General features: G+C 60.2%; 2 non-coding genes across 2 annotated transcripts; both read left to right on the forward strand.

The window, feature by feature from the left end:
• The first annotated feature begins 7820 nt into the window (after nucleotides 1-7820).
• Nucleotides 7821-9635, forward strand: LOC149324689 (small subunit ribosomal RNA). The gene has a single exon (XR_016286754.1). It is a non-coding gene; the product is annotated as a small subunit ribosomal RNA (ribosomal RNA).
• A 1886-nt stretch (nucleotides 9636-11521) lies between these two features.
• On the forward strand, nucleotides 11522-11674 carry LOC149324690 (5.8S ribosomal RNA). The gene has a single exon (XR_016286800.1). It is a non-coding gene; the product is annotated as a 5.8S ribosomal RNA (ribosomal RNA).
• The last annotated feature ends 826 nt before the right edge of the window (nucleotides 11675-12500 follow it).

Genomic DNA, 12500 nt, shown 5'->3' on the forward strand with positions numbered 1-12500 from the left:
TCGCTTTATTCGGACTTTGCCGTTCGGGCGCGTCTGCCCCGGTAGACGGGGTCGCTTTATTCGGACTTTGCCGTTCGGGCGCGTCTGCCCCGGTAGACGGGGTTGCCTCTTTCGGACTTTGCCGTTCGGGCGCGTCTGCCCCGGTAGACGGGGTCGCTTTATTCGGACTTTGCCGTTCGGGCGCGTCTGCCCCGGTAGACGGGGTTGCCTCTTTCGGACTTTGCCGTTCGGGCGCGTCTGCCCCGGTAGACGGGGTCGCCTCTTTCGGACTTTGCCGTTCGGGCGCGTCTGGCCCGGTAGACGGGGTCGCTTTATTCGGACTTTGCCGTTCGGGCGCGTCTGCCCCGGTAGACGGGGTCGCTTTATTCGGACTTTGCCGTTCGGGCGCGTCTGCCCCGGTAGACGGGGTCGCTTTATTGGGACTTTGCCGATCGGGCGCGTTCGCCCCGGTTGACGGGGATGCCCCTTTCGGACTTTGCCGTTCGGGCGCGTCTGCCCCGGTAGACGGGGTCGCCTCTATCGGACTTTGCCGTTCGGGCGCGTCTGCCCCGGTAGACGGGGTCGCTTTATTCGGACTTTGCCGTTCGGGCGCGTCTGCCCCGGTAGACGGGGTCGCTTTATTCGGACTTTGCCGTTCGGGCGCGTCTGCCCCGGTAGACGGGGTTGCCTCTTTCGGACTTTGCCGTTCGGGCGCGTTCGCCCCGGCCGACGCGGGCCGAAAGTCGTTTGCGACTTTGCCTTCCCTGTGTAGGGCGTTCAAAGGCGCATCTTTTGTTACCAATCTCGTCACTTTGCTACCAGTCTGGGCCGAGATACGTGCGATTGAACGGCATCGCCTAGGCAGACGCGGTACGGGGTTTTCGAATTTTTAAAGGTCCTTTTCTCTGGTGGAGCACGACGAATTTTACAGCGCCGCGTCGGCCGCGCTGCGGCGCATCTTTTTCGAGCATCGGCGCTCCTCTCCTGACATTGCGGTCGGAGCAGCGGGCGATTCACCGCTCGCGACAGGGAGACTTTGACCATTTCAAACTTTTCACGGCCGGCCGCTATGTCTCAAGCCTACGAATTTGAAGTCAGTGTGTAGGCGAATCTTTTGCCACCGGTCCCGTCGTTTTCCTGCCATTCTCGCTCGAGATAGGGGCGATTCAACAGTCTCGCCTAGGCAGACGCGGTTCCCTCCCCGGCGAACGCGGTAAACGGTCTTCGAGTTTTTAAAGGCCGAGCGCGACGAAATTTACGCCGCGGTTCGGCCGCGCTGCCGCGCATCTTGTGCAGTCATCGCCGACCCGCTGCTTCCAATGCAGCCGGAGCAGCGGGCGATTGACCAGGCTTCGCGGCGGTTCCCGTGGGCGCAGCCGCTCAATTTTTAGTTGCGCGCGTTGGGCTGAGAAGGGCGAACATTTCGAGACCTCTCCCGTCCCTTTCGCGCAACGCAAGTGAGAGTTACGCTCGTTTGAATCTCGCCTAGGCAGACGCGGCCCCGCCTAGGCAGACGCGGTTCCCTCCCCGGCGAACGCGGTAACTGGTTTTCGAATTTTTATAGTAACTTTCAACTGGCGCAACGCGACGAAATTTACGCCACGTGTCGGCCGCGCTGGCGCGCATCTTGTGCAGTCGTGCTCGACCCGCTGCTTCCACTGCGGCCGGAGCAGCGGGTGGTTGACCAGTCTCGCAAGGGGCCGCGTTTTCGAATTTTCGCGGCCGTTGCCTTGAGCGCAGCCACTCAATTTTTACTTGGTCGTGTTGGGCAAAGAATGGCGAATATTTTGAGACCTTTCCCGTCCCTTTCGCGCAACGCAAGTGAGAGTTACGCTCGTTTGAAGCTCGCCTAGGCAGACGCGGTCCCGCCTAGGCAGACGCGGTTGCCTCCCCGGCGGACGCGGTAAATGGTTTTCGAGTTTTTAAAGGCACTTTGAACTGGCGGAGCGCGACGAAATTTACGCCACGGTTCGGCCGCGCCGGCGCGCATCTTCTGCAGTCATCGCGGACTCGATGCTTCCACTGTAGCCGGAGCAGCGGGTGATTGACCAGGCTCGCAAGGGGCCGCCTTTTCTAATCTTCGCGGCCGTTCCCGTGGGCGAATCCGCTCCATTCTTAGTTCCGCGTGTGGGGCTGAGAAGGGCGAACATTTTGAGACCTTTCCCGTCCCTTTCGCGCAACGCAAGGGAGAGTTACGCTCGTTTGAAGCTCGCCTAGGCAGACGCGGTCCCGCCTAGGCAGACGCGGTTGCCTCCCCGGCGGACGCGGTAAATGGTTTTCGAGTTTTTAAAGGCACTTTGAACTGGCGGAGCGCGACGAAATTTACGCCACGGTTCGGCCGCGCCGGCGCGCATCTTGTGCAGTCATCGCGGACTCGATGCTTCCACTGTAGCCGGAGCAGCGGGTGATTGACCAGGCTCGCAAGGGGCCGCCTTTTCTAATCTTCGCGGCCGTTCCCGTGGGCGAATCCGCTCCATTCTTAGTTCCGCGTGTGGGGCTGAGAAGGGCGAACATTTCGAGACCTCTCCCGTCCGTTTCGCGCAACGCAAGTGAGAGTTACGCTCGTTTGAATCTCGCCTAGGCAGACGCGGCCCCGCCTAGGCAGACGCGGTTCCCTCCCCGGCGAACGCGGTAACTGGTTTTCGAATTTTTATAGTAACTTTCAACTGGCGCAACGCGACGAAATTTACGCCACGTGTCGGCCGCGCTGGCGCGCATCTTGTGCAGTCGTGCTCGACCCGCTGCTTCCACTGCGGCCGGAGCAGCGGGTGGTTGACCAGTCTCGCAAGGGGCCGCGTTTTCGAATTTTCGCGGCCGTTGCCTTGAGCGCAGCCGCTCAACTTTTACTTGGTCGTGTTGGGCTAAGAATGGCGAATATTTTGAGACCTTTCCCGTCTCTTTCGCGCAAAGCAAGGCAGAGTTACGTTCGTTTGAATCTCGCCTAGGCAGACGCGGCCCCGCCTAGGCAGACGCGGTTCCCTCCCCGGCGAACGCGGTAACTGGTTTTCGAATTTTTAAAGACACTTTCACCTGGCGCAACGCGACGAAATTTACGCCACGTGTCGGCCGCGCTGGCGCGCATCTTGTGCAGTCGTCCTCGACCCGCTGCTTCCACTGCGGCCGGAGCAGCGGGTGATTGACCAGTCTCGCAAGGGGCCGCGTTTTCGAATTTTCGCGGCCGTTGCCTTGAGCGCAGCCACTCAATTTTTACTTGGTCGTGTTGGGCAAAGAATGGCGAATATTTTGAGACCTTTGCCGTCCCTTTCGCGCAACGCAAGTGAGAGTTACGCTCGTTTGAAGCTCGCCTAGGCAGACGCGGTCCCGCCTAGGCAGACGCGGTTGCCTCCCCGGCGGACGCGGTAAATGGTTTTCGAGTTTTTAAAGGCACTTTGAACTGGCGGAGCGCGACGAAATTTACGTCACGGTTCGGCCGCGCCGGCGCGCAGCTTGTGCAGTCATCGCGGACTCGATGCTTCCACTGTAGCCGGAGCAGCGGGTGATTGACCAGGTTCGCAAGGGGCCGCCTTTTCTAATCTTCGCGGCCGTTCCCGTGGGCGAATCCGCTCCATCATTAGTTCCGCGTGTGGGGCTGAGAAAGGCGAACATTTTGAGACCTTTCTCGTCCCTTTCGCGCAACGCAAGTGAGAGTTACGCTCGTTTGAAGCTCGCCTAGGCAGACGCGGTCCCGCCTAGGCAGACGCGGTTGTCTCCCCGGCGGACGCGGTAACTGGTTTTCGAGTTTTTAAAGGCACTTTGAACTGGCGGAGCGCGACGAAATTTACGCCACGGTTCGGCCGCGCCGGCGCGCATCTTGTGCAGTCATCGCGGACTCGATGCTTCCACTGTAGCCGGAGCAGCGGGTGATTGACCAGGCTCGCAAGGGGCCGCCTTTTCTAATCTTCGCGGCCGTTCCCGTAGGCGAATTCGCTCCATTCTTAGTTCCGCGTGTGGGGCTGAGAAGGGCGAACATTTCGAGACCTCTCCCGTCCCTTTCGCGCAACGCAAGTGAGAGTTACGCTCGTTTGAATCTCGCCTAGGCAGACGCGGCCCCGCCTAGGCAGACGCGGTTCCCTCCCCGGCGAACGCGGTAACTGGTTTTCGAATTTTTATAGTAACTTTCAACTGGCGCAACGCGACGAAATTTACGCCACGTGTCGGCCGCGCTGGCGCGCATCTTGTGCAGTCGTGCTCGACCCGCTGCTTCCACTGCGGCCGGAGCAGCGGGTGGTTGACCAGTCTTGCAAGGGGCCGCGTTTTCGAATTTTTGGCGGCCGTTGCCTTAAGCGCAGCCACTCAATTTTTACTTGGTCGTGTTGGGCAAAGAATGGCGAATATTTTGAGACCTTTCCCGTCCCTTTCGCGCAAAGCAAGGCAGAGTTACGTTCGTTTGAATCTCGCCTAGGCAGACGCGGCCCCCGCCTAGGCAGACGCGGTTCCCTCCCCGGCGAACGCGGTAACTGGTTTTCGAATTTTTAAAGGCACTTTCACCTGGCGCAACGCGACGAAATTTACGCCACGTGTCGGCCGCGCCGGCGCGCATCTTGTGCAGTCATCGCGGACTCGATGCTTCCACTGTAGCCGGAGCAGCGGGTGATTGACCAGGCTCGCAAGGGGCCGCCTTTTCTAATCTTCGCGGCCGTTCCCGTGGGCGAATCCGCTCCATTCTTAGTTCCGCGTGTGGGGCTGAGAAGGGCAAACATTTTGAGACCTTTCCCGTCCCTTTCGCGCAACGCAAGTGAGAGTTACGCTCGTTTGAAGCTCGCCTAGGCAGACGCGGTCCCGCCTAGGCAGACGCGGTTGCCTCCCCGGCGGACGCGGTAAATGGTTTTCGAGTTTTTAAAGGCACTTTGAACTGGCGGAGCGCGACGAAATTTACGTCACGGTTCGGCCGCGCCGGCGCGCAGCTTGTGCAGTCATCGCGGACTCGATGCTTCCACTGTAGCCGGAGCAGCGGGTGATTGACCAGGCTCGCAAGGGGCCGCCTTTTCTAATCTTCGCGGCCGTTCCCGTGGGCGGATCCGCTCGATTCTTAGTTCCGCGTGTGGGGCTGAGAAGGGCGAACATTTTGAGACCTCTCCCGTCCCTTTCGCGCAACGCAAGTGAGAGTTACGCTCGTTTGAATCTCGCCTAGGCAGACGCGGCCCCGCCTAGGCAGACGCGGTTCCCTCCCCGGCGAACGCGGTAACTGGTTTTCGAATTTTTATAGTAACTTTCAACTGGCGCAACGCGACGAAATTTACGACACGTGTCGGCCGCGCTGGCGCGCATCTTGTGCAGTCGTCCTCGACCCGCTGCTTCCACTGCGGCCGGAGCAGCGGGTGGTTGACCAGTCTCGCAAGGGGCCGCGTTTTCGAATTTTCGCGGCGGTTTCCGTGGGCGCAGCCGCTCACTTTTTAGTTGCGCGCGTTGGGCTGAGAAAGGCGAACATTTTGAGACCTTTCCCGTCCCTTTCGCGCAACGCAAGTGAGAGTTACGCTCGTTTGAAGCTCGCCTAGGCAGACGCGGTCCCGCCTAGGCAGACGCGGTTCCCTCCCCGGCGGACGCGGTAAACGGTTTTCGAATTTTTAAAGGCACTTTCACCTGGCGGAACGCGGCGAAATTTACGCCACGTGTCGGCCGCGCTGCGGCGCATCTTGTGCAGTCGTCCTCGACCCGCTGCTTCCACTGTAGCCGGAGCAGCGGGTGATTGACCAGGTTCGCAAGGGGCCGCCTTTTCGAATCTTCACGGCCGTTCCCGTGGGCGCAGCCGCTCAATTTTTAGTTCCGCGTGTGGGGCTGAGAAAGGCGAATATTTTGAGACCTTTCCCGTCCCTTTCGCGCAACGGAAGGCAGAGTTACGTTCGTTTGAAGCCCGCTCCGGTAGACGCGCTTATGACCCGCGGGGGTCTGGGTACTTATCGCTGCATATATAAGGGGGCATACCGCCTAGGCAGACGCGAAACAGTAAAGCGTCCGCTTTGTCAGCAAAGTCCGAAACGGACCTCTCGACGCCCGGGAGGTGAATTCGGGCTTTAGGCGGCCTCGGCAGATGTGATTTTCATGAGTTTGTGCATTATTTATGCGAGTTTTGCGGCGAACGCGCCTCGAGTACGGCGGCTCGCCCGACGGCTATGTCCACGAGTACGGCTCGTGCGGGGCGCCGCGGAAGCGCGGTTGTGCGATGCCGCAGCAAAGCGCGCACGATTTGAGTGGCTTTTGCGGCGAACGCTCCTCGAGTACGGCGGTTCGCCCGATGACAATGTCCACGAGTACGGCTCGTGCGGGGCGCCGCGGAAGTGCTTTTTGCGATGCCGCAGCAAAGCGCGCACGATTTGAGTGGCTTTTGCGGCGAACGCTCCTCGAGTACGGCGGTTCGCCCGATGACAATGTCCACGAGTACGGCTCGTGCGGGGCGCCGCGGAAGTGCTTTTTTGCGATGCCGCAGCAAAGCGCGCTCGATTTGAGGGGCTCTTGCCGCCAACGCGCCTCGAGTACGGCGGTTGGCCCGATGACAATGTCCACGAGTACGGCTCGTGCGGGGCGCCGGGGCAGCGCTTTCGTGCGATGCCGCAGGAAAGCGCGCACGATTTGAGCGGCTCTTGCGGCGAACGCGCCTCGAGTACGGCGGTTCGCCCGACGGCTATGTCCACGAGTACGGCTCGTGCGGGGCGCCGGGGCAGCGCTTTCGTGCGATGCCGCAGGAAAGCGCGCACGATTTGAGCGGCTCTTGCGGCGAACGCGCCTCGAGTACGGCGGTTCGCCCGATGACAATGTCCACGAGTACGGCTCGTGCGGGGCGCCGCGGAAGTGCTTTTTTGCGATGCCGCAGCAAAGCGCGCTCGATTTGAGGGGCTCTTGCCGCCAACGCGCCTCGAGTACGGCGGTTGGCCCGATGACAATGTCCACGAGTACGGCTCGTGCGGGGCGCCAGGGCAGCGCTTTCGTGCGATGCCGCAGGAAAGCGCGCACGATTTGAGCGGCTCTTGCGGCGAACGCGCCTCGAGTACGGCGCTTCGCCCGACGGCTATGTCCACGAGTACGGCTCGTGCGGGGCGCCGGGGATGCGCTTTCGTGCGATGCCGCAGCAAAGCGCGCACGATTTGAGCGGCTCTTGCGGCGAACGCGCCTCGAGTACGGCGGTTCGCCCGACGGCTATGTCCACGAGTACGGCTCGTGCGGGGCGCCGCGGAAGCGCGGCGTTGTGATGCCGCGGAAAAGCGCGCACGATTTGTGCGGCTCTTGCGGCGAAAGTGGCACGAGTACGGCGATTTACTCACCCACGGAGGTCTGGGTACTTATCGCTGCTATTATATGGGGGTCCCAGTGGAGCAGTCGGCGGCGCGCGCCCGCGTGTGCGCGCCGTGACCGGGTCTGATATGCGGCCTCGTGCCCAGCGTGTCCCCGTCCCTCGGACCCCACGGCATTCGTCTGCAGCCTCATCCGCGTCTGCGATAGGGGCTGGTTGTCGGACGACGCTGTTTCCACGTTTTACGAGGTGTGTTCCGTGCTACCCGGACTCGATTCCGTGCGAGCGCGCCGAAGACGCGGGCGTGTCCCGTCGTCTGGCGGCTTGGCCGTCTCGGCTACGCAGCAAGCGCCGTCCAGTTGCCTAATGCTGCGGCCCTAGAGGCCGATGTGCGCACTGGTGGGCGCGTTACAAATGCTTTGCCTAAAGGCACACGTGCTCTCTTGCCGCGTGGCGATTGCCGTACCTACGGGTCGGATGCCGCAGCGAGCTCGAACGATGCACGGGCAGCGCAAGCTGCCGCGAAAAAGATGCGTCGCGCGCTGGGGGTTTATGGCGGCCCTATCGGCGGCGACGAGGCACCCTTCTGGAGCGAAAAGGGAATGCCTATGCATCATACCTGGTTGATCCTGCCAGTAATCATATGCTTGTCTCAAAGATTAAGCCATGCATGTCTAAGTACATGCCGAAATAAGGCGAAACCGCGAATGGCTCATTAAATCAGTTATGGTTCCTTAGATCGTTTCTTTCTACTTGGACAACTGTGGCAATTCTAGAGCTAATACATGCATTGAGCCTGAAGGCCTTTGGCTGACGGGCGCTTTTATTAGACCAAGACCCATCGGGCTCTGCCCGTACTCTGTGGTGACTCTGGATAACTTTGTGCTGATCGCATGGCCATGAGCCGGCGACGTTTCTTTCAAGTGTCTGCCTTATCAACTTTCGATGGTAGGTTACTTGCCTACCAAGGTTGTTACGGGTAACGGAGAATCAGGGTTCGATTCCGGAGAGGGAGCCTGAGAAACGGCTACCACATCCAAGGAAGGCAGCAGGCGCGCAAATTACCCACTCCCGGCACGGGGAGGTAGTGACGAAAAATAACAATACGGGACTCTTTTGAGGCCCCGTAATTGAAATGAGTACACTCTAAATCCTTTAACGAGGATCAATTGGAGGGCAAGTCTGGTGCCAGCAGCCGCGGTAATTCCAGCTCCAATAGCGTATACTAAAGCTGCTGCGGTTAAAAAGCTCGTAGTTGGATCTCAGTTCCAGACGAGTAGTGCATCTACCCGATGCGACGGCTCGGACTGAACATCATGCCGGTCCTCTCTTGGTGCCCTTCATTGGTGCGTCTCGAGGTGGCCTGCGCTTTTACTTTGAAAAAATTAGAGTGCTCAACGCAGGCGAGTCGCCTGAATAAACTTGCATGGAATAATAGAACAAGACCCCGTTTCTGTTCTGTTGGTTTTTGGAATACGGGGTAATGATTAAGAGGGACAGACGGGGGCATTCGTATTGCGGCGCTAGAGGTGAAATTCTTGGACCGTCGCAAGACGAACTACTGCGAAAGCATTTGCCAAGAATGTTTTCTTTGATCAAGAACGAAAGTCAGAGGTTCGAAGGCGATCAGATACCGCCCTAGTTCTGACCATAAACGATGCCAACCAGCGATCCGCCTGAGTTACTCAAATGACTCGGCGGGCAGCTTCCGGGAAACCAAAGTATTTGGGTTCCGGGGGAAGTATGGTTGCAAAGCTGAAACTTAAAGGAATTGACGGAAGAGCACCACCAGGAGTGGAGCCTGCGGCTTAATTTGACTCAACACGGGAAAACTTACCCGGCCCGGACACTGGGAGGATTGACAGATTGAGAGCTCTTTCTTGATTCGGTGGATGGTGGTGCATGGCCGTTCTTAGTTGGTGGAGCGATTTGTCTGGTTAATTCCGATAACGAACGAGACTCTAGCCTATTAAATAGGTGCGGGGTTCCCAGCACCTTACAACCTTCTTAGAGGGACAAGCGGCTCCTAGCCGCACGAAACAGAGCAATAACAGGTCTGTGATGCCCTTAGATGTCCGGGGCCGCACGCGCGCTACACTGAAGGAAGCAGCGTGTCTTTATCCCTGTCTGAAAAGACTGGGTAACCCGTGGAACTTCTTTCGTGATTGGGATAGGGGCTTGCAATTGTTCCCCTTGAACGAGGAATTCCCAGTAAGCGCGAGTCATAAGCTCGCGTTGATTACGTCCCTGCCCTTTGTACACACCGCCCGTCGCTACTACCGATTGAATGATTTAGTGAGGTCTTCGGACCGATGTCCGGCGCGGCCTTTCGGTTGCGCCGGTCTGTTGGAAAGATGACCAAACTTGATCATTTAGAGGAAGTAAAAGTCGTAACAAGGTTTCCGTAGGTGAACCTGCGGAAGGATCATTACCGGATTGTGCTTGTCACACCCGGCGCCGCCCCCACTTATAAGCGGGGGAAGGCCTCAACCGCGGAGTTGCGAGATTCTGAAGCCGCTTCTCTGCACAAACTGTTGCGCCCAGCGGAGCTCCGTCACCAAGGGAAAGTCGGACGGGCTGTATCCGCAGGTTTGAACGGCGTAACGCACCACTCATGGTGGGCTTTCGGTTGTCGACAACCGTCGAAGAGGCGCAAACAGAGCCGGTAGGCAGGCCGAGGGAAAGGCCTGCCCGCTGCCAAGGGAACGGCGGCGGCTGCTGCGAAGTACGAAAGGAAACGCTGCTCGCTGGCTTTGTCGTGTTGCGACCACGAGTCGGTAGGCGGGCCGAGGGAAAGGCCTGCCCGCTGCCAAGGGAACGGCGGCGGCTGCTGCGAAGTACGAAAGGAAACGCTGCTCGCTGGCTTTGTCGTGTTGCGACCACGAGTCGGTAGGCGGGCCGAGGGAAAGGCCTGCCCGCTGCCAAGGGAACGGCGGCGGCTGCTGCGAAGTACGAAAGGAAACGCTGCTCGCTGGCTTTGTCGTGTTGCGACCACGAGTCGGTAGGCGGGCCGAGGGAAAGGCCTGCCCGCTGCCAAGGGAACGGCGGCGGCTGCTGCGAAGTACGAAAGGAAACGCTGCTCGCTGGCTTTGTCGTGTTGCGACCACGAGTCGGTAGGCGGGCCGAGGGAAAGGCCTGCCCGCTGCCAAGGGAACGGCGGCGGCTGCTGCGAAGTACGAGAGGAACCGCGGCTCGCTGGCTTTGTCGTGTTGCGACCACCAGTCGGTAGGCGGGCCAAGGGAAAGGCCTGCCCGCTGCCAAGGGAACGGCGGCGGCTGCTGCGAAGTACGAGAGGAACCGCGGCTCGCTGGCTGGGAAACTGCGCTTCTGCGCGACGCGCACGCGGCGGGACGCGCGCGGCCCAGGGAACGGCCGCGCGCGAAAGGTCTCGCACTGCGGGCGCGGAGTCTGACGCCGCGCCGACGGCGCGAAAGGAGGCACCGGGACCGAAAAGGACGAGGGATTATAATCCCGCACTTTGAACGCATTCGCGGCAGCCGGGTTCTCTTGCTGCTTCGTCCTTCCCAGCCTTCGAGTAGTCTGTCGGTGCGCTACCGAAACGCCGTCCATGGCACTGTGGCCGGTGGGCTCCTATTGCGGGAGTAGACTGATGAACGTCCGCTTTGCGGCTTGTTCCAAGTACGCGCTGCGTAGCCACGGCTAGGCGGTGCCTGTCTCCTTGCGAAGCAATGATGTGGCGAAATGGTCGAGTAGGGAGCAGCACGATGGCGCACCCGGGGGCGGCCGGACCGGGGGGCGTTGGGAAAACCCCCTCCCCTACAAAAGGGTGCAGCAGCGGTAGGCGGTGATGACTCGCCTTGAAAGATGTGAACAGCAGTTGAGTGTGAACAGCAACAAAAAAACCGCTGCTGGAGTCCGGGGGTAGCGTCGCTGCAGATCGCAGAAAGGTGCGTGAGGACGGTGGCACAGAGCTCCAAGAATATATATTTCTAGCAAACGCCGGTGCTTCGAGGTGTTCTGCGGTCAAGCCCGTGCGTGTGGAGCGGGCGTGCCCAAGAAGGCACAAGAAGACCCACCTCTGATGAAGACCGGAATTGGAGCGTCACGCGTCGGCTCAGCACTTCTGCCTTAGTGGTTGCCAAATGCCTCGTCATCCTATTAGTGACGCGCAAGCCATTATCGCACAAAAGCTTCGAGAGACTTTGCTCGCTTTGGCTTTGAGGCACGCGCAGCATGCCGAACGGACGGCTGCGAGGTGCGAAAGACGTCGGTCGAAACTGCGACTGGAGACCAGGGGAAAAGCCCGGTGCCTAAAACCCTGGTTGTACTGTACGGATTTGAACAAACCAAACGCACGACTCTAAGCGGTGGATCACTCGGTTCTCGGGTCGATGAAGAACGCAGCCAGCTGCGAGACTTGGTGTGAATTGCAGGACACACTGAGCACTGATTCTTCGAACGCACATTGCGCCCTTGGGTCTTCCCTTGGGTTCGTCTGTCTGAGGGTCGGATCATATATCAAGAGAGGCGCCGGCGCCCGGGGATGGCGCGGCCGGTGACTCGTTTTGACCGTGTCGGCAAAGAGGACGGCTCTGTATGGAACGCCGAAGATCCCTCGAAAGACTTTGCGAATGAGGAGGAGAGCGGGTCGAACCCTTCAGCCGCGCGCAAAGCGGCAGAGTCGGGTCGCCCTGCGCTGACGTAACGCGGGCCGGCGGCTGCTAGCCGTAGAGCGTCACGCCTCAGAAAGCGACCGCCGCAGGAAGGGATTACCTGCAGGGAAAGAGCGGTCCGACGGGAGACGAGGCTGTTTGGACGGGCGGCGAAGCGCTGCCTGCTGGCCCGCGGAGAAGTAGCCGAACTGCTGCGAGAAGCGCAGAGACGGGAACGCCCTGTTCCGGGCACGCCCGCGCGAGAAAAAGGGATACCTCGCGCGGGGTGCAGGGAGGTGACGGGCGCGAGCGCGGTGTGCGCAGCACAGTTCGGCAAAGTGCAGAGGCGCGCCGTGTGCGCGGCAACGAAGGGGTCCCCCGGACCCTGCGGAAAGGGACCGCCTCCTCGAGTGGGCGCGAAGTCGAGTACGGGTCGAACGGACGCGATCTCGTTGCGAGCGCAGTCCGCCGTCGGTCTAAGTGCTTCGCAGTCTCTGCCCCGAGAAAAACTGGGCCACTCCAGTTGGGGCGGGGGCGACGCAAAACTCTGACGATGCCCCTACGCCAGGCCGAGGTCGTTCTCTCGAGGGAAAGAGAGGCGGCAGGGAATTTATTCGGCCGCGGCGGTCGGGGGTTCACACTCTCTGCGTTCAGTGTTCCGCGCGCAACCGAATGCGCGCCGT

The sequence above is a fragment of the Amblyomma mixtum genome, unplaced genomic scaffold, assembly GCF_055824585.1.
Source record: "Amblyomma mixtum isolate Tamu unplaced genomic scaffold, ASM5582458v1 scaffold_21, whole genome shotgun sequence".
Taxonomy (NCBI): Eukaryota; Metazoa; Arthropoda; class Arachnida; order Ixodida; family Ixodidae; genus Amblyomma; species Amblyomma mixtum.